We start from the raw sequence: 28,000 nt of genomic DNA, 5'->3' as shown, positions 1-28,000 counted from the left end.
CTACTGGGGACATGATATGTAACTGGCACTACTGGGGACATGATATGTAACTGGCAGTACTGGGGACATGATATGTAACTGGCACTGCTGGGGACATGATATGTAACTGGCACTATTGGGGACATGATATGTAACTGGCAGTACTGGGGACATGATATGTAACTGGCAGTACTGGGGACATGATATGTAACTGGCACTACTGGGGATATGATAGGTAACTGGTACTACTGGGGACATGATATGTAACTGGCAGTACTGGGGACATGATATGTAATTGGCACTATTGCGGACATGATATGTAACTGGCAGTACTGGGGATATGATATGTAACTGGCACTATTGGGGACATGATATGTAACTGGCAGTACTGGGGACATGATATGTAACTGGCACTATTGGGGACATGATATGTAACTGGCACTACTGGGGACATGATATGTAACTGGCACTACTGGGGACATATGTAACTGGCACTACTGGGGACATGATATGTAACTGGCACTATTGGGGACATGATATGTAACTGGCAGTACTGGGGACATGATATGTAACTGGCACTACTGGGGATATGATAGGTAACTCGCACTACTGGGGACATGATATGTGACTGGCACTAAATATGTGCAAGAAAATGATTGCTTGCCATTCAAATTCAGTGTCTGAGATAGTACACAAACATTGTTTCATGTTTTAAAACCTTGTTTCATGCACAAATAAAATACAGTATATTTGTGTGTATTTCATGTGTTTGATATTTTTTACCTCAAGAATCAGATACCTCATTCATATATAAAAATATTCCAAAATGCGTAATAATCCATTTTCCATAATGCTTCTGGTCCCGAGCATTTTAAATAAGGGATACTCAACCTGTACAATGACATCTTCTTTGTTACAAACTAGTGGTTTTCTAAAACTGCAGGTAAAGGAGTTCATTTAATTAAGACAATTCATTGAATACCTCATTATATTTTATTATTCTTTAAATAAAAAGAAAATGCAAATAACACAAATGACATAATGAATCCTATTTCTCTATAGATAGTGCAGCTCAGTTATTGTTTATGATCTGCCACACGTCTCCCTCCCTGATGTAAGCAGATGCACAGTGATATCTGTGTACAGATGATCGTATTTTAGGATGCACATGGCGAAAACTGTGTGTGCCAGGCTTTGTGTATTTATGGCTGGATATATGACTACTTTGGCACCTTTGTGAGTAAAAATGAAATTTTGGAGGGTTCAAAGCATAATTTATAATACATACAAATATGTAAACAGTTATCCCCATATATTTTCCAGTGTGTAGATTGGTATAGTAATGTTATTAAGGTTTGTTTATTATTGGCTTACTGTAGTTATGTTATAAAAGTGTATTTGTAATATGGGGCTAGACTATTATATCTATATGGTATAAAAAATGTTCATACATTATGTATCACTTATACAAAATGAACCGAATATGATTTAAATTAATAGCTTAACACATATACAATTGAATTTATTTACAATTAATATAAAAATGACATGAGTAGTAAAATGCCAAAGCGATTAAGTAAAGTTCAGCGTGTTTAGGTAGGTAGTGTTTAGGTAGGTAGTGTTTAGGTAGGTAGTGTTTAGGTAGGTAGTGCCAAATATGACTTTGGCCACAAGAAGTATAGCTCTGTGTTTGTATCACTGTGTATGTGGGTACTTGCAAGTTTTGGTTTACAGTATTTACTATTTCACTTGGAGGTCATGCTTACAGTATAGTTTGTATATACTATGGACAAAGTATTAGAACAGTCTTAGCCCCACTGCCATAACATGTGCAGATACAGTCACACACAAAATGAGTCACTTCTATGTAGGTTCAAGTAAATAAATATGTTTTGCTAATACAAATTGTTATTAAAAAATACAGTCGTTTTGAGATAACTGACATATATGTTATTATTGTATTGTTATTATAAAAGCTATATTTTGGATGATTTATATATATGGACAGTGGAGACTGTCAATATAGTAGTTTAACCCTTTGAGTGGGAAGTGAGTTTGTCAAAATAGGTGTGAAAATTGGCAAGCAAACATTTGTATTCATCATAATGACCTGTAATGTTTACCTTATATAGGAAATATAGGGCCAAATGTAATAGGGTGAGAGTTTCAGAAAGTGAGAGATTTTGGGAGAGTTTCCCCATGTTTTTTTAAAGCAGCAATCAATTGCATGGCAAAATCAACCTGGTTTTGCAGTGCAATTGATTGCTGCTTTAAAAAACATGGGAAAACTCTCCCAAAATCTCTCACTTTCTGAAACTCTCACCCTATTACATTTGGCCCATAATTTTTTTTTATCTATGTAAAAAATAGCATCATCTATTCAACAGCCTAACATTTAATGTTAAAATAAAAAGTAATTAGTGGGCAACGTACTGCAGGTGTTTGAATGTGAGAAACTGATGAACAACACAGACATTTCCTGATATATATACATATATATATATATTTCTTTTTTTTTTAATATATATATATATATATATATATATATATATAACAACTACATGTCAGCACATTTTAATGTATTATAATACTGACTACACTTGTTGGGCAACTGTAATATTTATTACTTATGTTGCAATTCACGTTTATTAGTCACCCGAAACTAGATAGTAACAACCAGTGGGGGGGAATCTGGAAATCTTCCTAATTTCACTGAAACCTGGAGGAGAACCGCAGCCCTGTAAATGATTGCATCATATGAAATGGTATATAATATGGTATACAAATGAAAACAATCTTTAGAGACTTGTGCCATAACATAATTCCTGAAACACTGCAATATACCGCTGTCAGATAATACAGACATACAGGGTGAGATTTAATAGGATGAGAGATTCAGAAAGTGAGAGATTTGGGAAGAAATTTCTAGTTTTTTTAAAGCGGCAATCATTTACACTGCAAAATCAAACTAATGTTGCAGTGTAAAATGATTGCCGCTTTAAAAAATTTTTCCCAAATCTCTCACTTTCTGAATCTCTCATCCTATTAAATCTAACCCACAGTATCTGAGACTTGGTGCATGATTATCAGTTTTTTCAACGTCACACTGAGATAAAAATCATCTTAGTTTGAAGAATCTTTAATACTATAAGCAATCATTTTGGGAGTAAACCTAGGACAATAGATTGATTCAATATGGTTGTTCTCAGGAATATACATGAAAGAAAACATACTGTATAATATATTTCAGTATAGTTTGAATGATAAATCTATGACTTTAATGTATAAAATAATGGAATGGATCGTTATCAAAAGAATGCCAGATTTTATTTGGCTAAAGCCGGGAATCTATTTGTCACCCAAACCTCAGAGAAAGTGAAGAGTATGTTAATTGATTATATAAGGTGTGCCGAAATGGAAAGGAGACTTTTGCTGTAGCGGCGCTGTATCTAATTGCAGTGGGTTAATGTGTTTGCCGATAGATGGCGTGGCGTTTTTCCCAGCTGCGCATGTGTAGTGAACGGCTTCGCCATTCCTAGAAAGTTGTTTTGCGCTGTCAGATGCATGATTGATTCCTCCAGATTAGCGTAAAGAGCTTTTATCCAATTTCTTCACGCAGAAGGCGAGCATGCTTCAGAAATTTATCGCAGGATGAAGGCGGTGTACGGAGAGCTTTGTCTCGCACGGTGCACCATATTCCCGTGGTGTCAGCGTTATAAGGTGGGAAGCGAAAGAATCAAGGACTTGCCGCGGCCCGGGCAGGCGCACGTTGTCGCCAACCCTGCCACGATTTTGGCTGTGGAGGATCTCATTTGTCAGAATCACCACACGTGAAATTGCCAGGGAACTTTGCATCACATAATCCACAACAAGCTTGGTTATGGCAGAGTTTGTGCACAGTGACTCCCATATCTTCGGCCCCTTAAAATAATCACTGAACGGTCAATGGTTCACCTGTGACAAGGGTGTGCAGGACAACGTGGAAAACTGGATCCATCAGAACCCAGGAGTTTTTACACTGAAGCCATCCACTTCTTACCTATGTGCTGGGATCAATGTCAATTATAATTATGTGTAGTTGTAATATTGCACATTAAATATTCTTTCCTCAAAATATTCTTTGCATACAACCATATTCTCCAGTTCATTTTGGCACACCTTATATATATATATATATGCAATAATGTGCAATAAGAAAGTTGTCTGAGATTTGAATTTTGTGTATTCGCTACGGAAAATGTATGATAATTAGTCATTAAACAACAGTATACTGTACAGGTGCTTCTTATGCCGAAGACGGAAGAGGTGACCAATGGGGCACAGTCGCTGTAGGAAAGTGGGGGCCAATAAATGGCTTGAAGGGAACAAATAAAAATCCCACCCTGTGGTGAATCCCTACTGTGAAAACCTTTTTGAAAAAGTCTGGTGGATCCTTTGCAGGGTTAAAGCATCCCAGATATAGCTGCTACTGTTCTACTTTGACAGCAGGGAGCTTTCAATAATGAGACATCTATAAATCTTTCCTGTCGTCCTTACATCTCCAGCATGTTCCTGCCTATTCTACCTGTGGTCATTTCTCTTTAACTCAGATTGTGAATATCTATAGTGGGGAAGCCTTTGATACAGCGTCTGTAGCTGGAACAATCTTCTGTCTACAGTACCTGCTGAGGTCTCAGAAAATGGTCCCTCAACTCAATAGAAGCCTATCAATGACATGACAATGGGGGATGCGCAATCACAGACAGGTATACACACTGACATTAATGTCTGAGTCCTTGCATTCATTCAAACATCACTTCACATAATATATATTATTTCTATACACCGCATGTGGAGAACTTTATACACACATTATATTTGTCAAACTGTCCTGGGCTGCACCACAATTCACTTCACTTTATATTCAGTGATTTCTGAATAATAATAATAATAACAATAATAATTATAATAATAATAATAATAATAATAATAATAAGTAAATAGCTCCCAAAGGTGACTCTCACTACCTAGTGAGTTCAAGCAGCTCATATCATATCATTCATTGTCAATATCTGTAGTAGTAGTAGTAGTAGTATATAGTAGTATATCCACAACTTTCCATTGTTTGCGTATGACAATTGCGTATCCCCTAGCAGCCCATGGTTGTCCTACCTTCCTCTCCTGTGCTTGATTCTTGCTTATGTTATGTGAAGATGCTTCCTTTAGATGTATCAGTGTGTTCCATTGTTACTGGGATCCTCTGGGTGCATTTGGACTTGTCTGCTAGCCTTGTCTCTTCTGCCAGTGCATCTCTCAGTGACACTGTTCTGGTGACCTGGTCACAACTGTCTGTAGTGCCACTCTGTGCTGTTTCTTTATGGATGTGTCTCTGGCAGATTCCCTGTGCTCTGTCTGAAGTTGCTCTGGATAATGCAATTGCATACACAGACACTCCCTGAAGTCACTCCCCCTCTGTCCATCCAGAGGATTTACCTCTTTCTCCCCCCTCTTTTCTATCATGTATTCCCTTGCTATGGTTTTCCATCTGTAAGGTGTAGAAGATTAAACACAATGCTACCTTTTGCATGCTGCTTTGGGGGACAAGTGAGTGAAGGATCACAGGGCAAAGTTCAACGCCAATTTGCTAAGCTCTAGGTGGCAAACTAAAACAAAACAATTTCCAAAAGGGCTGCTGCTGTAATAGGTAACCCTACAATGTCTATTCATGGATTATGTCTGATTAACACTTATATAGACTGTCACAGCATAAACGTACAGGACGCTGCTCCATCTCCTCTTACTTCCATTAATTTTTCATTTGTTGTTCCCATTTTATTAAGCAAAAACAGTTTAAGTAAATTCTCCTCGGGTATATTTTACGGATTGCTGCTGTTACTGTCATTCAGTGATGTTAAAGCCTTGAATTATTGTATGTGCAGTGAAAAGCACAGTCCCTTCTCTCATCTGTATTAAGTTCTAGAATATATAAGAACACTGGAATAAAGGAAAATTCTGCAGTTTTCTTTTTTGAACGTCTGCATAATCAGACAGCGTGTGTTGAGTGCTTTATATAAACTATAGTATTTGTAAGTCCTCTGATTAGACTGCTAATTCAAGTCTTCTGCAAAGATGCCGAATGTGTAAACTCTGTAAGGCAGTGGTTGCTAAACTGTGTGCCATGGCACCCTGGGAGATTTGAAGGGGTGCCCTGGGTTGGTGGTCCAGGTCCATGAAAAATAATTAATGACTGATGTAATAGGCAAAATATGGACAAACAGAAGTGAATCATGTTCATCATCACATAACTGACACTAAGGATGAGATATAAACACAATTTACTCAATTGAATATATTTTTCTGATTTGATCAATGAGAAACTTTTGCCCTTGGGGTGCCATGAAAAAATTCGGTACTTGTGTATTATCACGGCGCCCACAGCTCTATTAGCGTACAGGGCTATTCTGCGTAGGGAAATCATGTCGCATCGCATGCCGTGTACAATGCTGTCGCGTCGCTTTGTACAGCATTGTACATCATTGTATACAGGATGCAATGCGATGAGATGAAAAAATTGTACAAGCACCCATCACATTCTATACCACGGAATGACATAAATATGCCATTTAGGGTGGCTCCCCACTATCCACTTCCCCCACCACTATCCACGTAATCCCGAAGCGCGGCGGAACGCGTCCTCCAAATGTTTTCATACCCCCACTATCCACGTCGGCGTAGAGTTGATCTTATATAGTGTGGCGAGCGCAGCGAGCCACCGAGCCCGAAGCGTGGCGAGCGGACACGCTATACTGAAGTAATCCGCGTCCCCCCGCGGGGCTCGCTGCGCTCGCCACGCTTCGGGCTCGGTGGCTCGCTGCGCTCGCCACCCTGTATAGAATCAACTCCACGCCGACGTGGATAGTGGGGGTATGACAAAAAGTCGGAGGACGCGTTCCGCTGCCCCTCGCGGGGCACGCTGCTCTCGCCGCGCTTTGGGATTACGTGGATAGTGGGGGGGGGGGGGGGGAGACGTGAATAGTGGAGGGGAAGTGGATAGTGGGGGGTCACCTAAATGGCATTTTTATGTCATTTAGTGGTATAGACCATTAAAAAGATAGGGTGCGATATAAAATCGCATCCCATCGCATTTTATGGCATACATGCGATGCACTGCGATGCAATGCGATTTTACTACGCTTCCGTACGTAGAATATCTGGGCGCCATGATAATACACAAGTACCAAAAATTCTGATACTTGGGGGTGCCGGAAATCCGAAAAGTTTGGGAAGCGCTGCTATAAGGAGTAGATGTACAGTACTACGATGGATGGGAGTTCTATTGAAGATGGGATGTTACTCAGAGCAACCAATCAGAATAATAAGAGAAAGAATCTGATTGGTTGCTATGGCCAATATCCTATCTTCAATAGAACTCCAATCTTAGTTAAGATCCCCATAAGTGTCTTAATGGTCCTTTGCCCTTAAACAACTTTACTATGTAAAGTACTGAAAACTCAGTAGAAGTTTACAAATTATACTCAAAACTGGTACTCCAAACACAACTTATTTATGAAACTGAGCAGAAAGTTAGGGATCTATGTACTTAGGCAGGGGTGGCCAACCGGTCAGAGGTAAAGAGCCGAAAAATATCGGTAGTCAAGCTAAAGAGCCGACATCATGCGTGTGCCGAAGGCGCATGCGCCAAAAAAAGAGGCGTAGTCTATTTTGACCCCTTGGGTGGGTGTGATACAAATATGCCTCCAATAGTGCAGTGCCATATATACATATGCCCCCAATAGTGCCAGATACACATATGCCCCCCACGGTGCCAGGTATGCACCCCACAGTGCCACAAACTGCTATGCCCCCACAGTGCCACAAACTGCTATGCCCCCACAGTGCCACAAACTGCTATGCCCCCACAGTGCCACAAACTGCTATGCCCCCACAGTGCAAATTTCCCAGCAGCAGCACTCACCGTTGTTGCTGCTGCTGCCAGGCGGGGAGAGGACAGTCTGGTGTGCCCCTGCAGTCCTCCTGTCATGTCACCGATGGGAGGAGAGCACAGCACACCACACGTCTCCTTCCCCCTCACTTCCCTGTGACTGGGCCGCCCACCAATCAAAACTCACTGGCCGGCTCCTGATTGGCTGCTGGCCCACGAGCTCTGATTGGCGGATGGCCCAGTCACAAGGATGCACAGTAAGGGGTAGGAGAGATGCGCGATGCGCGCTCTCCTCCCCTCAGAAGGAGAAGGGATTCAGGGAACCGGCAGCAGGGGGGACTGGGACAGACGGTGGGCGGCGGGCAGCAGTGGGAGCAGGAATTTACAAGGGGAAGAGCCGCATGAGGCTCAAGAGCCACAGGTTGGCCACCACTGTACTAAGGAGATAAAGTGGACGGAGATAATCTACTAAAAAATAGAAAAAGGAAAAATCTACTTTTCACTACAAAGCTTAGTACTGTACATACTGTAAGTCCCCTTAGTCTTTTGGCAATTACAAAACTTATTAAAAAATAAAGCATCTGATGCTCATGTACATTACTTGTGTTCATTTTTGGGAAAAAAATATTTTTTAAATATTTGACTAATAGTTATATTTTTTAAATGGTTCACAATATTCATCTTATTACAGTAAAGGGGCACACACACTGGGCAATTTCAGCCTCATTTCTAAGCGACCTGACTAGACCGCTTAGAATTGAAGGCACTGATCACTTTGTGCAGCTCTGGGCAATGGCGATGCGCAGTCCCGTGCGTCGCCACCGCCCACAGAGATAGACCGTGCTTGCACGGTCTATCCTGCTAGATTGCGGGGCTTTGCCTATCAACAAAAGGCAAAGCCATGCTCTGCACAGATCACTCCGCACATATAGCGGTGTGCATCGCGGGTGTAACATAATGTGTGCTGAGCGATCGCGCTTAAGCGCGTCGCTCAGCAAGAGAGCCTGGCCGTGCCGTGTATATGGGTCTTAAATGTCATTTGTTTTGACAAGACTAGTAAATAAAGCTAACATTTTTCTGGGAGAAAACCCCACTGACTTCTGCATTGCCTCAGGGAGGAGAGGCCACGATAGCTGGGCAAACATTAGCTTTTGTGCTTTTATCAATAGGCTGTAAACATGTCAGTTATAGAATGGGTTTTGTTCCAGAGGTTTCTCTTTTTTTAGATATATTTTCCCGTAAAAACACAAAATTGCCGCTTAGGGTTACTTGTGCAATACAGAGCTGTTTTTGGGCTATTAGTAAATTATCCAAGACAGTAACCCAGTAAATGACGGTTCCGTGGGTTCAGAGTGCTGTGGTTGTGTGTCCACAGGGACGTGCACTGAGGTAAATGGCTGAGAAGTCCCTGGCTAGTATCAGAGCCAGATTTCCATACAATATATGATCCCAGCAGGGTTTAAAGTGGCCATGCAGAGGTGGGGGAACTCATTTCTCTATGCCACCTAATTTCCCCCTCCCCTCCTAGGCAGAGACAGGGCCAGTGGTAGGGATTTTGGCATTCCCCTGCAAACTAGAAAGCTTTTCTGTAAGAATTACTGTGCAGGGCCAATGTGGAGGTTAAAACTTTCCACTTCACCATTAGAGGTGGTGGAACTCAGTTCCACCCCGTTCCCCCTCACTTTACCCCCTGGAGCCTAGGGATTCATATGAGCATTATACACAGTATATACTGCTGGAGATTTACTGAGTTTTTAAAAGACATGTGCAGAACAGGTACTCCAGAGTTTTGACTCTAAAAAAATATTAGAATAATAAAAATAAGAAATTATTAGTATACTTTATAAACTCAAAAGGCTGCCACATGCGCTAGTATGACAGGAAAGGCTCTGCCTCACCCCACCGCACACCACTGCAAAACATTCCATGCAGGTAGCATAGTTCCAATTGATGCTCACTTTGGTACTTATGTATTATCTGGGCTCTCATGTTAAATGCACCCCATTTTTTCATACCCCTACTATCCAACTACGCATGGAGTTGATTTTATATAGTGTGGCGAGCGCAGCGAGCCACCGTGCCCGAAGCGTGGCGAGCGGACGCGGTCTCATAAGAAAAACGGGAGCCCAGATATTACATAAGTACTGTACCCTCACTTTTCTATGCTGCATTTAGGTTTCAATACTATTTTAGCACAAATTATAATATTAGCAATATCTAATCTTTTCATCTAAAGTCAGCAAATTTGATCTGATTTGCTATGACGATGTTGTCCAGCTCCATATGTGTGGAGTGATGTGTTGATTGGTGGGGTATAGTGTAAATAGATATACAGTACTGTATAAGTAGCCTACCATGAATGGAGCATCTCATAATAGAGCGAGAGACTACATTATGAGCATCACTAGAGTGGTGTAAAGGGACATGGCAAAAATATTGGCTAAATGTAACTATTGGGCTCTTTATTAGAACCACATTAGGGAGCTGGTTGGGTTGGGTTGGGTTGGGTTGGGTGGTTGTAAAGCGAAAGGATACACCATCCACTAGGCCCAGTTCGGGTCTTTGAGCTGTTAGCCTCACAAAAGGCTAATCAGTGCCTCCACCTGTAAAGTTTGTAAAAAGGCTGCCAACCTGAGTGTTAGGGGTCTCTCTCTGCCTGGGGAAAGGAGACACTGTGCAGTCTCTGTGTGAGAGACAACCTGCTCCAAAACCTTTTGGCTGGTATGCTACTACTATTTGTTTTCTAGTGAGATAGGAGAGTATCCTCTGTATTAGGCCCCCTTACACTTGTTCAACTTATTGTCCAAAAAGTTGGACCTGATTGACTAGAGATTTATCCTATGTGAAGGAGGTTCAATCTCTTGTAATCTCTTGGTTGTACCCAATGGCACGGGATTGTGCATTGGGTCCTACACATCAGGCACATAAGATTTTGTCAGACAGGCACATCAGATTTTGTCAGATAAATTGACCCAATCCACCTGAATTGGGTCAAATCTGACAAAATCTCACAAGTGTAAGGGGCCCTTTATTAGTTAGAGCCAGACGGCAAGGATTTATTTTGATGTTTTGTTTGTTTTGTGTGATACACTAATAAAACTGGTTGAGGCCAGTTGCAACAAAATACTGGACTGATTTGTGACCTCTCAGCAGCTATGCCTTACCTCTACCCCAGGAGATGGCACCTGTTCCCCTGACCCTCTTACAGCACATTTATTATTGTGTTTCTTGTATAGAGCAGCATATAGGCATAATAATTAATACTCTAATGAATATAGGAGTGATGTCCTTGTGTTCTCATGATTAATTCCAGCCATAAATGAGGCAATACAGAGCAGTGTGTCATTGCAGAATGACCCTCTTTTTCTGCTGCTCTGCAACCAATGCTAGTATGCGGAAACATCTAGAGCGAAGAGCTGGCATCTTAATATGTGCTGGGTAGATCGAAACCCATCCCTTGTGCTCTGAAGTCTCCAATCAATAAAAATTCTATAGCAATGAGATGTATTAAACAGGGTCATCAGCCGTCATGCAGACAGTTCCGTTACCTAGATGTGCTTTGTAGCGCCCCACAGTGTTATTGCCTATAGCATTTCATTGACATGTTGGGATGTTCTGATAACCTGTATTGTTGCTGCTACAGTCATCGGACATTTAGATTTTCTCTTTATTTTTTAGTCTGACATTTTGACTCTTTGATTGCACTTTAAGTTGAAGTATGGTAGCATTGCCCAGAGCAATACCCCTTTTAACAATTATACCTGTCCCCACTTCTCCGTGACTTCACAGCCATCACTTGGATCTGTCTCAGCTTGCTGTCTGCCTCCATGTTGAAGCTGTCAGTTGTTTCATCTGCAGGTTGCGGCCACTTTATATGCTGTGGGCTATTGCTGGGATTCATCTTCAAACACATTTGCTGCAATCAGTCTATTAACACATCTAGTCTTTGCTGCAGGCCATTGGATCATCCACTCAAGTGCGCAGTCCTCCTTGTGTGTCACCTGTTCAAACTGCAAATGGATAACAGTTCAAGCAATTTATATGCCATAAACTAGGCTGTCAATACTGAGAGGTGCATTGTCAGAAAGAAGACAATTTGTAATAAATAATAATAAAAACAAAAACAAGTTAATTTGCACACAGTAGGGATGCATCGCAGGTGTACCGGGATGCGTACTGAGCGGCCGTGCTTAAGCTTGGCACTGAGCACGGAGGACAGCTCCCCCCATGTGTACAGGGTTTAAGAAAGCAGTAAGATTAAGGCTGGAAACTCAGAGAAATTGCAGTATCCAATGAGAGAAGTACAACTGCCAAATGTCATCCCCAGAATTCATACCCTGCGTTAATTTATTAATTTCCTCTTGGCACTGCTGAGATTGATGGACCTCACGGGGTGCTACTTCTCGTTACCACCATCTCCCGTATGAACAATGGCGGGCTGGGCAGGGTGCTATGTGCCCCCCAGGCAGTCCAGTTTCGCAGCATGAGGGCTGCCTGTGAGCTGTGTATGCAGGGCCGGTGTAAGGCTTCGCAGCACCCTAGGCAAAACTTCACCCTACTGCCCCCCCCCCCCATACTGCGACCAATGCCCAGTTTCCAACCCCTTAAGGCATTCTTGACTAACATTCCGGAATGGCAGGCAGGCTCCCAAAAATTGGGTAATCCACTGAGCCCCCTGAGAAAGTGGGCAAGTCCCCTGGTAGCCCCCCTTTGCCATCCACATTACGTTCAAGGAGGAGGGGGCAGCAAAGTAAGGAAGTATGTCTCAAGGGAAAGTATGGAGGTGAGGTCTTAGAAGTTCCACAGCAGCCACTTGCATTAAGTACAACAAAGATCCTCATAGATCCCGGCATTTTGGGGGCCAAATCCCGAGATCCTGCCGATCCCGGGATTGGCCACCCTAGTGTTATGGGAGTGTTGCTAATAGTGATTATTAGTGATTGCTTACAGAAATGCTGAATTGTTCACATAAGAGGCCAAATTCAGGCATATCATGTGCACCTGCCATAAGACTAGTGTAAGCTCTGATGGTGCTTCCGATAGTGCGCTTAAAGATGCACCAAATATAAAGCCTTACTAATGTGTAATCACATGTTTTTATAAGAATGTTACAGTCTGATTGGGTCATTGGAGACAAATTGGATTGGTGAATAATTAAGCCATGTGCATGTGACAGCCAGACTGAAAAAATGTCTGCACACCCTACAATAGATCTGTCCAGGTGTCACACAAATATCAATGGCAAACCAATCAGATTTTGGGCCTTATTCTGATTGACTCGCAAGGCCTCCTCCGCCCCCCGCTCGGCAAGTAGGGTGCGTGCACCCGGCGAACTGAAAGTTTGCCGTGGGTGCACGCACCCTGTGTCTGTACATGCAAAGAAACGCGCATGCGCAGACACAAAACATTGGTCCGAATGCACAGAGGACCGAATTAATCAGAACAAGGTCCTTAATCCATAACTTTAGTTCAGGCGCTGATTAGTTCAAGATCACTCATTCCTCCCATCAATGGTTATTAGGGCAGGTATCATGTGAATAAAAAACTTAATATAGTGAAGTACATTTAGACAACACTTTAATACATAAAATCACTGATAATCCACAATATTGATTTCCAGTGAAAACAAGTATGTTACACAGATATTTTCCACAGGGCATTCCCTGCGATACACAGATAAAATGATTTTTTCCAAGGTGTGCATAAGACAGTCAGTGTCACAATTACCGGAATTGGTAGAACTGGTATCAGCAGTTCTTAAATGCGCAGGAGAAATTGTCCCTGGGCAACTCACTCCCAGTCAGCTTCTACCATCCGGCACCGTCACTCACGATCTGTCTGTCCGCTCACACTGATGACCAACGCGTTTCGACTTCACTATGAGTCTTTTTCAAGGTCCAAATGTTAAATGTCTTTCTGCACTCCTTGCGGCTATATAAAGGCTGAGAATTATCCCTTAGTTGACCTCCGGTGCGTCTCACCGCAGGACTACATTACCCAAGGTCCTCTAAACCGGAAATGTCGTTGCGTCTATCCCGGAACGTCACTTCCGGTCGCGATGAGGTTGTGTATATTCACCGGCATCTGCTTCAGTCATAGAACTAGTGTCCAGCATGTTTACATTTTTGCACAAGCACTTTAATGGTTTTAAGTGTTTTTTAAAATGTATTGTTATTGTATATTTGCTTGAGGATGATTTAATGAAATTAATACGTGGTTTTTATAAACTTCCCCATATTATACAGCTGTTTTACTGCAGGAATAAGATCTGCAGCATATGTTGTCATGACAACGCGTCAGAAAGTACTCAGAATGACGCTACTATTAAGAATTAAGGGACGAGACAACATGGACATACCTCCAGGTGGAGGATTATGGGATATGGAGTTCTATGACTGAAGCAGATGCCGGTGAATATACACAACCTCATCGCGACCGGAAGTGACGTTCCGGGATAGACGCAACGACATTTCCGGTTTAGAGGACCTTTGGTAATGTAGTCCTGCGGTGAGACGCACCGGAGGTCAACTAAGGGATAATTCTCAGCCTTTATATAGCCGCAAGGAGTGCGGAAAGACATTTAACATTTGGACCTTGAAAAAGACTCATAGTGAAGTCGAAACGCGTTGGTCATCAGTGTGAGCGGACAGACAGATCGTGAGTGACGGTGCCGGACGGTAGAAGCTGACTGGGAGTGAGTTGCCCCGGGACAATTTCTCCTGCGCATTTAAGAACTGCTGATACCAGTTCTACCAATTCCGGTAATTGTGACACTGACTGTCTTATGCACACCTTGGAAAAAATCATTTTATCTGTGTATCGCAGTGAATGCCCTGTGGAAAATATCTGTGTAACATACTTGTTTTCACTGGAAATCAATATTGTGGATCATCAGTGATTTTATGTATTAAAGTGTTGTCTAACTGTACTTCACTATATTAAGTTTTTCATTCACATGATACCTGCCCTAATAACCATTGATGGGAGGAATGAGTGATCCTGAACTAATCAGCGCCTGAACTAAAGTTATGTATACATTTTTGTTGTGCACCATATTCTTGTAAAGGGTTACAGTGAATACCCTTTATAGATCACTGGTAAGGCTGCTCAGCACACTGGTGGAGGAACGCATCTTTTTGTTTTATAAGGTCCTTAATCCATTTAGAGTTCATTTGATAAGAATAGGGCCCACACTGTACAATTGGTTTTCCATTTTCTTCAATTTAAAAACAAATAAACAATGTAAATAGAATTTTTGTTTTGGTTTAATTTCCATCTCTAAAGTAAGCAGGTTAGAAAAATAGATGTTCATTTTTAATCCAGAAGGCAACAGAAAACATAAAATATGTCTTTATAAATCATCATAATAATTAGAATAAAATTAGATTAAAAAAATGTCCGTTATTGTTTTCACCTTTTTAAACTTATCTCTGGAATTGTCCTTATCTACTTCTCCCATGTGGAACAAGACCATTCCCATTATTTCTGGCTTTAAATATGGAAAATAAACAAGCAAAAAATGAACATTTCCCACTATTACTTTGATGATTTACTTTCTCACTTATTTATTCTTTTTATGTAAGTATTGTTATTATTTTTCCCAATTATTTTTCCATATTCAGTCTTGTCATTTTAAATAGAAAATTAGGTTTCAAAACAAGTAGAACAGGAAACAGAGAGCTAGTAAATTAATTTAGGTGGAAATATTTATTTATATAAATGTCTGCAATTATATACCGGTAGTAGGTTTCTAGGAGGCCTGTCATACTGTACTGGTAGATGTATATATACGAGAGTGGTCACACCAAGTATTGATTTGATTTTGATTTCTCTTCAGTTCATTCATTTTTCATATTGTTATTTGATAAAAAAAATATGAACTATTCTATTTTTTTCATAAATTTTTACTTTTGCACTTTGAGCAGTTAGTGTATTACCAATATCCAGATTTGTGGTATTGCTCTATTGGCCAGATGCACTAAGCTTCAAAAAGTGATAAACTGGAGAGTGAAAACCACTAACCAATCATCTCCTACCTGACATTTTTTTCAAACACAGCCTGTAATATGGCAGTTAGCAGCTGATTGGCTGGCTGTGTAGCACTCTACTTTTTATCACGTTTGAAGCTTAGTTCATCTGGCCCTATATCTGCCCCGTAGAGTAATATTAGTTTTCAAAATATGGCAAGGATGACATAAAGTAATTATGTTCTTTTTGGCTGATGGAATATAATCTTGGTTCCATCTACATCTGATTACTTTTCTGATATTTTTTTAAATATTGGAACAATATTTTCAGTTTTAAACATTATAAAGTAGGAGGAGGAAATGCCCACCATTGAAATACATCTTGTTGAAAATCAATCACCCTAACAGTAAGTGTCCACTAACCTATTTTTCCGAACTATCACTACACCTCAGGGCAGGGCTCGGCAACACCGCCCTCCAGATGTTAATGAACTACACATCCCAGGATGCTTTGCATTAGTTTTGCTATGTGGCCATGCTGAAACTGATGCAAGGCATGCTGGGATGTGTAGTTCATCAACATCTGGAGGGCCGGTGTTGCCCAGCCCTGCCTCAGGGGGTAATACTAAGCACTGAGTTCTAAAACCTAAACCTAAAATCTCTTCTTATCGTGTTGATGCCAAAAACAGCAAAATGCGACTAATAAAAGAATTGCAATGATAGATTTCAGGGAAAAAAAGGATTGTAAGCGCAAAGTTTTAGAATCTGAACTTTAGTTAAAAAAAAACTTGAAAATGTATGGTTTTCCCTATTTGCCTGGTGCCTGGGGAAACCATCACTCTGGAGAAACAATCTCTCAACATGAATGTGTCTTAAGCCAAAGTCGTTCTGGCCCTTTTTTATTTTATTTTGGATCTCGTTCATAGTGGGACATAATCGCAAGATGCAATTTTTTGGGCTGTAATTGGCTGTTTTTGTTTTAATATACAGCTTAGATAGACATCATCTACGGTACTCACACCCTTGTGCCAATTACAAGCTGCTAATGACCTGTTCCATGTATCTAAAACACATCCAAGAATGCAAATGAATTAAAACTCCAGTGGCTGTCATTTAAAAACAAGATTATAGGTTAAAGAGTTCAAACAATAATCAAATGTCTTATATAAATGCAACTTGATATTGCAAAAGGCAAGGTAGAATATGTCAACATAGTCTACATGGTTATAATGTTAACATTGACTATGTGAACATTCACCGACATAATAGAATGTTGCACTAACCTGATTGATGTGCATGTGGTACCTCCTGCATTCAATGAGGATGTGATCTTAGCCAGTGTTGCATATCTGTTACCATGGACAATTGTGGTCAGATGTCACAGGTCACAATTATTAAGCACCAGTAGTTGGCCATTACGCTGACATATTTTCAGTACACACATAGGGCCTGATTCTTGTTCACTCTCTCTAATGGACAAAATATCATGTGCACTGCAGGTGGGGCAGATGTAACATGTGCAGAGTTAGATTTGGGTGTTATTTTGTTTCTGTTCAGGGTAAATACTGGCTGCTTTATTTTTACACTGCAATTTAGATATCAGTTTGCAGTACAAACCCCACCCAAAATCTAACTCTCTCGCACACATGGTTTTGTCCATTAGAGAAAGAATTTGCTTTTGCAATTGATCCAGAATCAGGCCCATAGATCGAGGAATGTTGAATGTCAACAAAACTTTGTAAATAGAATGTCCCATCCATCGGGCACCCACTATCATGCCCCATTCTAAATCCGATGATTCACTTCACTTGGCCATGAGTAGCACAGCTGGAGTTCAGTCTCACTCATGAGATATCAGATTACAACTGATGCAGGTCTGGCTAATTCCAAAAATTCAAGGCACAGTGACGTCATTATGGATAGCATATTGCTATTCAATGACGTTTGTCACTTATGTGTATTGCTCAGATACTGATCTTCTTATTAGCAGAAATGTAGACAGAAAGCAATTAGCTAACACTAATAAATTATAATGTGGTATCACAAATAAATACAAAACTAGATCTATCATGTCCTGCTCTTGCAGTGCAGTCATGTTTGGGATATGGTGCATTTATCCTCACTGAAATACATAATATACTGGTAGTTGTGTAGTATTTATAGATTTATATATTCATCTATATAATAAGGAGATGTCATGTTACAATTCATAACATTTCTTTTTAACTATATTATGCCAGGTAACACTAAAAAAGAAAATGCCCTGAAAATAGTATTCTGCATAAAAAGCACTAAGGCCCTTATTCTGGTTGGTGCGGATATGTCCGCGTGCGTTCGTGCCGCCGATGTTTTGTGTCTGCGCATGTGCAGAGGCATATCTGCGCATGTGCGAACGGGACATACGTCCAAATTCCGCATGAATTGTTTACACTACGAACAGGGGGAGGAGAGGGGTGTGAAGGGCTGTTTGGCCTCATTAACATATGCATACGCCCCACGTTTCATGGGCGTTCCCATGAAAACGCTGGGCGTACGTATGGTAATGCGGCCGTGACGCACGTGTAGGAGGCGGACATATGACATTGCCGAATGTCAGCTGCCCGCCCAGATCCCAGCTTTTGCACGGAGAAATGCCCGAGTGGTCTGAGCTCGCGGGAGCTGCCTGACCACTCGGGCCTGCATTCGATGGTCTGCGACCATCGAATGATGGGGGAGGTTCCCAGAGATGGAGGAGGTGTATACATGAGAAATCCACTCGTGCTCCGTGCGGTCAGCGGCTTACCGCATTCGGACGGAGTGAGCGATCCGTACGGAAGGCGGGGTTTAGGACGCAAGGTCCTGGCCGCATATTCGGCTCCGGCCGCACAGACCAGAATAAGGCCCTAAATCCACCAACACAACCTGCATACTACAAGGGACATTAGGAGAGGTATGTAATACATACTTTAATACCATCAATAATGATTGATGATCCCCTAATATATCTTAAAACACGTAAATTGCAGTGTATTAGTAAATTATAACATAAGCTGATATACAAATAATGAAATAGTCAATGACAATGTAATATGGAGTATGGGATATCTAATTAGGGCAGGGTTGCCGACCCTCCCGGAATTTGCGGGAGTCTCCCGAAAATCGGGTCCCCCCTCCCGGCCCCCGGAAGGGTGGGCAACCCTCCCGGATTCAGGGGGACCCCCATTGAGCCCCCCCCCCCGATCGCGGCATTTAAATGCCGCAATCCGCGGGTCTCAGAGGAGGGGGCGAAGCTAAAATGGCACAATCGTGTCATTTTAGCCCCGCCCCCTCCATGGAGATCAGTTATTTCGGCTATTTTCCGTAATGGGGGTGGGGCTTAATGACATCACCGTTAAGCTCCGCCCCAAACTCGTAATGAACTATTCCTCTCCGGGCTTCTCCCGGAGAGGATTTTTTGCAAGTCGGCAACCCTGAATTAGGGTAATTAAGATTAGATTAGTTCAACAAAGAAACTTGAAACAGTTTTTATTAATAAAAGCTGTGTACCTGTAATATACATGTACCTAAGAGCTATATTGTGTAGGTGTGTGGATATGGTGTCAAAGCAGGGAATGTACTGTATTGGAGGTTATGTGCACCGCAACATTCCCAGTCCACTCCTGCTTTGGGAATCTTGCTGTGCATGTACCTCCAATTTGAACCACTATATGGTGCAAATACAGTCACAAAGTGCCCATTCACCTAATCTAAGTGAATTGAAGGACCTCTTGCACCTACCCGGAAGGTCAGTGTTAAGCACCATGGAACAACAGCCGGCGGTGCTGCATTGCTTGCAAACCCCCGGCAGAAGAATCGGGATGGAATTGCAGAGGGACGGTCGTAGAGGAAGCTCAGTGGGAACCAGGTACGTGCAGGTGCACCATCAGAGGTCAGGGTTGCCAGCCTCTGGTGCCACCCATGCACCACCACCCATTATTGAATTTTACTTGCCACCTTCCCCCCTTCCCCCCACATTACCTCATCATTCAACCCATTCGCCCTTGCAACCATTTGCAGTACACTGAGTGCCCAACACACCAGCGGCATCCTGTTTAATACTGCTTACCCCGTGCATGCACAGATGGGGGTATTGCGAAGAGACACATACCCAAAACTCATTAAAAATGGACCGGCCGCGCTCCCCCCTGGGCTGCCTGGGCCGCGGGCAGCGGCCGCAGCACTTTGCCCAAATCCAAAATGGCCGCGGGAGGGCTGGTGTGCATGGGCGACAGAGCACAGCACCTCCCATGGGCCTTCAACCGGGCTCCCAGCTCCCGTTCCCCCTCCTTCCGGCTAGCAGAAAGAAGCAGCAGGTGAGGCCCCCCCCACCCGCGCATTTCATATACATACACCACCGCACCGCCACCTCCCCCCCCACATTACTTACACCGCCGCCGTCACTCGCCCCATGACAGGGTCATTAGGTCGACATGGGTTAGATCGACAGTGAAAAGGTCGATAGTGTTTTTTTCACTTTTTTTTCTCACGTTTTTTTAACCCAAATGTCAACACAGCCAACATAAACACTAAAATGTAGCACCAAGTTCCCTCACTTGCTGGTGACCCAATGACTGTATCCTTTTTAGATCATCTTTGCATTTCCTCCTAAGCAGGCTCCTTAGCAAATAAAGAGAATGGTACAGTACAGGGGGAGGGGTTGTATCTGTGTCGGAGGATTGATGGGTGTCAATTATAGACTGTTACCAGATCACTGTCTATTGGATATATTATGTTACACCATGCTATAATCATTGAAAGAACATAAAATATGGGTTCCACATATAATTGGTTCCATAAAGAGTTGCTGATGTACTTACAATTCAACTTTCGCCCTATTCAATCTAGACAACTTTTGGCCCTTCTGAGTGATCTCTTTAAAAAACAAATCGGTTAGTGTGTATGCTCAATATCGTTAATGATATCATACCAGGCATCATTAATGAGACACCCCCCTGCTCTTCTGTGCAGCATGCTCAATATTGACTATATCGTCAACGAGGCATGCTGTCAGCTGGGGCCAGGTGACCTCACTCACGATATTGTTTACCGATATTGTTTAGTGTGTAAAGTCAATATTGTTTGCACAGGAGTGCAATGGAAAACTCTCTGAAATAGAAATGAATCTAGAAGCAGCGTAAATAAGAGAGCACAATGAGGTAAATATATATATACAGTAAGATATGTATTATTCATAATGAAAGTTACAGTACATCATTAATACTGTAGACATAAAGTATAGAGTATAAATTGTGTAACTGTTATTATGAATGTTGCTAGATTAATTTCTATTGTACTATTGAGTGTTCCAGATAACTCCTTTGGGAGCAGCATAGAAATATAGTAATCCGTATAGATACAATTGTATCCTTTGCACCTGGCAATAATTTATTTTTATTACCCTATGAAATTAGCTGCCGTATGGCTGTATCTCCCTAGGTTCCATGGGGACACGACTGCACTGTAAAGTGACTGACTGGTGTTAACAGGAAAGCCTTCAAAAGACAATTTGAGACAGGACTTTGCCATTTGGCCCAATGGCTGCATCAAATTATAGGCCTGATTCAGAGCTGGATAGAGTTGAGAGGACACATGTTAGTTGTTATAATCAGTTAAGTGTGGCTATTGACTGACTCCCAATTTTGGCTGACCCGTGTGTGGACAAATCAGAGTGACACACCAACCTCCACCTGGACTACTGTTACACTCAGAAGATTGAGGGACACCATCACGGTTGCTGCTTGCCACTGGTTATCAGTTTATGCTTTTATCATCTTTATATTGTAAGTTCATTATTGATTAAACCAGAGGTTCCCAATCTTTTTTGATTCACGGCACCCTAGAGAATCAGAATTTTTTTCACGGCACCCCTAGGTCCAAATTTTTTTTATTAGATTGGGTTTATATGCGATTCTTAGAGGCAGTTATGTGGTAAAGGGCAGGATTTGCTTCTGTTTGTACAGATTCTATGATTGGCAGCCACCAGCACTGGCTTTGCTCCTAAATAATTAACCATTAATAGTTTGAGTTGGTCCTGGACCACCTAGCCGCGGCACCCCTGCATGTGTCCCGAGGCACCCCAGGGAGCCACGGCACACAGTTTGGGAACCACTGGATTAAACCTTTTATTATATCAAATGTGCTGCACTATTATTGTTCTGTGTTCTTATGGTCTATACGCGTTCCCTGTGGAGGGAGAAGTAGACCTTTATTTTTCAGATTCTGTTTCTGATGCCCAGCAACAATGAGAACTGCGCTTTAAACAGGTCATGTTATTTCTACCATTTTTGCACTGCAAGGTGTATTATGGTGTTTAAAGAGACTTTTTTGCACAATTCTATTTTTATTCCTATAATCAGCAAAGTACAAATGTGCAGCTCAGAAAATTCCTTACTGGAACACAGTGCAATGGTATATGCATTTACGTATGACATTGCTATTACTTGGTAATGGCTGGGAGGTGACCTAAAGACTTTGCCAATAGAGGAGCATGTTATGGGGGTGTCATGGGTGTATTTTGTCTACAACACAGCAGCCATATTAGCCATAACTTTGGAATGCTTCATGGTAGTAGCTGTGAGCTACGCAGAGGCTTCTCAAGTAGTCAGTGTTGCGAACATGGTGGCGTGATCCATCCACCTGATATGCAAAGTGGGCTTGTAGGGTAGGCAAAGTATGGTAGTGCACCAGAACAATGCTTAAACTCTTTGTCATTTGAAATGACAGTTACAAGTGATCTGCATGCACCTTTCAATCAGGCCATATATAGGCCAGACATGGTACTTCACATTGGGGCTCAATATGTTCCATATATGGGGGTGCAGCCTAAACACATCTTTAAATAATATAATTCATTACAGCCAGATTTTCTATCTTATCCATAAGATTCCCCCCTGCTTGTGTTTAGTTGAGCAGGATGTTTGCCCGCAAATTGACTGATGGCATCTCTATGTCTATTACGCCAGATTTCTAAATATTGAAGTTAGTGAACCTGACTATTTAATAACTTGAATATTATATATCATAATATAATAATAATAATAATAATAATAATAATAGAATAATCTAATAAACTAAAACAAACTATACTGTATGTACCGGTAGTTATTTTACATACAGATGGGTCTTCTCCCATCTTGGCAGGGGATGGCGCTGGCGTCGCCAGCCGCCATCCCCCGCCATCGCCATGGCGATGGTGAGAAGGGGACGCGCGCGCACGAGAGGCGCGCGCGTCCCCTTCCGACGGCGCTTCCATACGTTTCCCCGGGTCCCCGCCGGCTTGCCGGCGGTAACCCGGGGTCCCCGCCGCCTGCCCACACCCCCCCTAACCCCCCCTAACCCTGTCCGTCTCCCTGAGGCGGAGACGGACAGGGTTTCCGTCGCGCTAGCGACGGAGACTGAGACGCGCGTGCGCGTGAGACGCACGCGCGTCTCAGTCTCCTCGCTGGCGTGGCTGCTGGCGGGTCGCCAGCGCGTACGTTCTGGCGACCCGCCAGCAAGGATGGGACCTGCCCCATCTGTAGTGCTTTATTTTGTATTGGTATGAATGTAGTGACATACATTTTGATTATGGTAAGGGTTGATCTGTTAAAATTACTTTTTATGTTCATAAAATTCTATCACCTAAAGAGATTAATACATTTTTCTTCTATATTTCAGAATAATCCACTTTACACCGATAAAGTATATACTGTATATCATTTTAAAAGAATTGAAAACATACAACAGGAAATGGGAATGACACTTATAAAAGGGAAGGCATTGTCCAATCAGATCGACAATAAAACAGTTTTGGACGTGTACTTGCTTACTAGACAATCCTTATTTATGTAAGCTGCTAGAAGTATTCCTTGCTGAATTTATTTTACTCACGTTACATAAGCATGATGGGTGTTGCCTGCATTGTATGTATAATAAAGTGGCTGCATGTTCCATGGGTGTGACATTAGGGGAACCTTCCCTATGGGTTTCCCCTTCTATGGAAAGAATAATTAAATTTCATATATGCTTGGGCCAAAGTCAGAGTTGAGGCATGCTCCCTCCCTCTGTTTGTTTTGGCTGTTGCGAAGAACAATGACTCATTTGAATATTGTTGATCTACAAAGTTAATGTTCCATTAATGGCTAAGCCCCAGGGCCCACCGGGGCTCTTCCGCAGCTTGCAGCAAATACATGCAGTTGGTGTCATGGAGGGAGATGGAAGCTGCTGTAAATCCTGTGTAAGCAATGCGCTCCCTTTGTAGGATATTTTCAGATGAATCTTGATACCATTCATATGGCATTAGTAATTAGTAGTATATTTAGGGTGACCTCACCTGCACAGCATGTGAATAAACATTGTATGATTTTTCCCATATGGAAAGTACGGGCATGCATTATTATGATAGGAATAGACACAATCAAGTTGTTCAAATTAATTGCTTCCAAAATCTAACTGAGCATCATTAAAAAAGTGATAACATTAGGTGAAACAATGTTTATTACATTTATTGGCATAAAGATGGATTAGGCGAGCATGATAGCTGGTTCTTGTCGGGGCCGGATTAGGGACCGCAGGCATCCAACCTGAATAGCTGTGTGTGTGGGGGGGATCATGGCTGGAGAACGCATATCAATATACATACATATATATGTCCAAGAAAAGAGCACTCAGGAGACTTTGCAGCAATTCAACAAGTCTGTATTGGAAGGTAGATGAACGTTTTCAGGACCTAAGGCCCTTCCTACAGATACCTACTGAGGAAGACGAAAACGTTCATCTACCTTCCAATACAGACTTTTTGAATTGTTGCAAAGTCTCCTGACTGCTCTTTCCTTGGACCGTATATGATTTACTGAAGTGGCACCGGAGCAGTTGTGATATTGGAGTGCCGGCATAATTGGATATATATATTATATATATATATATATATATATATATATATATATATATATATATATATATATATATATATAGCGTAGGAGATGGTGCTGGCGGCACTCGATGGGGACTTGGTACGAAAGAATCAAAGAGCTGACACCACACACAGCTTAGGTGCTTACTAGTTTCGGATTTAATAATCCTTCGTCAGAGTACAAAGAAAGAACATGAATGACTTACCTATATAAGTTTCCCACCCCCGTGCACAGTAGGACGACAGGTACTCCATAGTCAGGCGCCGTCGGCCGGTGATGACGTGATCATGACGCTCACCTACACCGGGGAAGACGCGTCGCCATGGTAACCTGTTAAAACATGTACATATAGTGAAAAAACCCAAATGAAATACAACATGATGAGGCGCATGTATAATGTAAAAAGTGCTCCACGGATAAAGGGAGGGGGGAAAGAATCACAGAAAGGGTACATAGCACAACTGAAATTGAGCATAACTGCAGTGTACACGAAAACCAATAATAAGCGAATGAAAAGCCTTCAAGGAAATAAGGCAGCGTATAATCGCAAAGTACAGGTGTATACACAGACAAGGGAGCGGGATGTAGCCGGATAGGGGTACAGTCAAAAAGGGGAGAGAAACCGCAGCGAAATGTCCCAAAAGACATGCATGTATAAATGTCAATGACAAATTGTAATCACGGTAGGCTAGATAATATAACAGACAGGGAGTCGGGGTAAAGACAGATAAGGATGCGGGCAGAACAATATAGCAAAAGCATGACCAACGGTGTTGGCAGTCGACATGTAGTAACAGTCGACATATGCGTCGATAAGAAAGTCAAGAAAAGCGTATGAATCGCTGTAAGACAGGAGGCTTCCGTTAAGGTTGCAGTTACTGAGTCACGGTAGTGGCAAGTCCAAGGGACCAGGGAATTAGAGGAAACAGGTAAGGGAAAGATATTCGTTGAGCCCGGCCGGGGCTATCGTGTTGAGCCTGAAAATCCATGCCGCTTCTCGCTGGAGAAGCGCTTTCCCGCGATCACCACCCCTGGGAGATGGAGCGACCTGGTCGACCATCCAGTAACGTAACGATGGCAGGGGATGCCTTGAGTCTTTGAAGTGTCGTGCCACTGGTTGATCCGACACGGCTCCTTCCAGGGCAAGTTTAATAGATGAACAATGTGCTGCCATCCGCTCCTTGAAGGTGCGGGTGGTCTTGCCGACGTAGATAAGGCCACACGGACAGCGGATTGCATAGACAACGTACCTGCTCGTGCAGGTGAGTACATGATGTAGTTTGATGGAACAGCCGGAATGAGGGTGTTTGAACGAAGGGCCAGTTTCCAGGAATTTGCATGTTATGCATCCAGTGCATTTGTAATTGCCTGGTTTGCGTGTAAGAAAGTGGGGATTAGTTGAGGGGCTCATCAGTGCGACATCATTTTTAACGAGCATGTCTCTGAGGTTACAACCCCTCTTGTAACAAGGTAATATGCTGGAATTTTTTAAGGATGGAAGATGCGGGTCCATGGTGATGATCGGCCAGAACTGTTTGGCAGTATGTACCAGTTCTTTCGTGGCTGTGGAAAAGGTGTTAATGAAAGGCAGTCTTCCCTGTGGCAGTTTCTCCTTAGGTCTGACAGTCAGAGTGTCCACTCTTGGGATTGATAGAGCTTTCTTTTTAGCTTGGATTAATTGTGCCCAGTTATAACCACGATCAGCAAACTTAAGGATCATTAAGTCCATTTGAATAAGCGCTTCTTCGTCGGAGCTGCAGATTCGTCTTACCCTGAGTAGTTGGGAATACGGTAAGCCTTTTTTCAATGACGAAGGGTGATGGCTGGCTGCGGCCAGAAGCGTGTTACGGTCTGTGGGCTTATGGTATAGATTTGTTGCTAGACCAACATCCGTGATTGTGACAACAACATCAAGATAATTGATGGAGGTGGTACTGCTGCAAGAGGTAAATTTGATGTTGGGGTCAAGCTCGTTCAGGTGATTGATGGTAGATGCTAATAGATGAGCTGGACCTGTCCAAATTAAGAAGACGTCATCTATGTAGTGGAGGTAGATGGCAAGATGCTCCGCGATGAGGGGCTGTGATAGGATCAGGTTTCTTTCAATTTCAAACATAAACGCGTTAGCGTATGTCGGCGCCACACAACTCCCCATAGCACAGCCTTTGAGCTGCAGGAAGAATTCCCCGTTAAATAGAAAATAGTTTCGTGTGAGGGTCAGCTCCAAAAGTTGTAGGTAGAAGTTGACATCTGGGCCCATGTATTTATCACTGTTGCAGATTAATTTGCGTGTAGCTGCCAACCCTCGATCGTGGGGAATGTTGGTGTATAAGCTCACCACGTCGAGGGTGCAGAGGCTGCTGTTCGGGGGTAGAGGAGGTAACGCCTGAAGCTGCAGGATGAAGCTGGTTGTGTCCTTTAGGTATCCTGCCTGTTCTTGTACCACTGGTTGCAGGAAGGCATCCAAATATTGGGAAATGGAATGGTATAGCGATCCCCGGGCCGAGATGATCGGTCTGCCTGGTGGGGAAGTCGCGTTTTTGTGAAGTTTGGGTAAAGTGTACAGCAGCGGGATGACAGGTGTTGCTACTTGTAAGGCATCTTTGCAGCATTGCGGTATAATATTGTTGGAAACTGCGTCTGCAAGGATTCCATCAAGTTCTTTCTTGAATAGTGGAGTGGGGTCTCTGTCCAATTTACGGTAAACGCTGGCATCAGCCAATTGCGTATATATGTCCTGTTTATAAAAGTCCAGATCAAGGACAACCACCGCTCCACCTTTGTCCGCCGGACGTATTATGATATCATTGTATGTGGTGAGTGCTTTTAAAGCATTCCGTTCAGTTTTAGAAAGGTTTGTATGTCCAGTAGCCATGGTGGGGGGATTGGCACACGCCTTTGTGTCAAGTAGATTGCTGTAGCTTTTGATCGCATGATTGCTAGATGGTGGATCAAAGACAGACGCTGTCCGAAGTCCTGCTGGTAACATGGGAGAGATAGAGATGGTATCACCAAAGTGTTCCTTTAGACGGAGAGAGCGCCCGAATTTGTACATTTCCACTTTGCTGCCAAACCGATTGTGCTGGTTGGTGGGAACGAAGGAAAGTCCACGATTGAGAACTGCTATTTCAGCTTTGGACAGTTCTCTTTTGGACAGATTGAATACTAGGTTCTGGGATTTTGTTTCCCTCTTCCGTATCCTTTGCCATTGTAAACCCCGTCTG

General features: G+C 42.5%; 1 protein-coding gene across 4 annotated transcripts in view; it reads right to left on the bottom strand.

The window, feature by feature from the left end:
- Positions 1 to 28,000, bottom strand: part of WNT10B (Wnt family member 10B) — a 178,764-nt gene that overhangs the window by 49,657 nt on the left and 101,107 nt on the right. For 2 of the 4 annotated variants that reach the window (XM_083169076.1, XM_083169077.1), the window contains 2 exons: positions 24,982 to 25,106; positions 11,662 to 11,910 (listed from right to left, as the gene is read on the bottom strand). The gene's annotated coding sequence lies outside the window, so the exon portion shown is untranslated. Of the gene's footprint in view, positions 1 to 5,130; positions 6,540 to 11,661; positions 11,911 to 24,981; positions 25,107 to 28,000 lie in introns of those variants that run through there. The other 2 variants (XM_083169078.1, XM_083169074.1) reach the window with 2 other exon arrangements.

Source organism: Crinia signifera, chromosome 2, assembly GCF_055691185.1.
Source record: "Crinia signifera chromosome 2, ASM5569118v1, whole genome shotgun sequence".
NCBI classification, from domain to species: Eukaryota; Metazoa; Chordata; class Amphibia; order Anura; family Myobatrachidae; genus Crinia; species Crinia signifera.
Note: the sequence above shows the minus strand (reverse complement) of the source record. Positions and strands in the feature narration are given on the sequence as shown.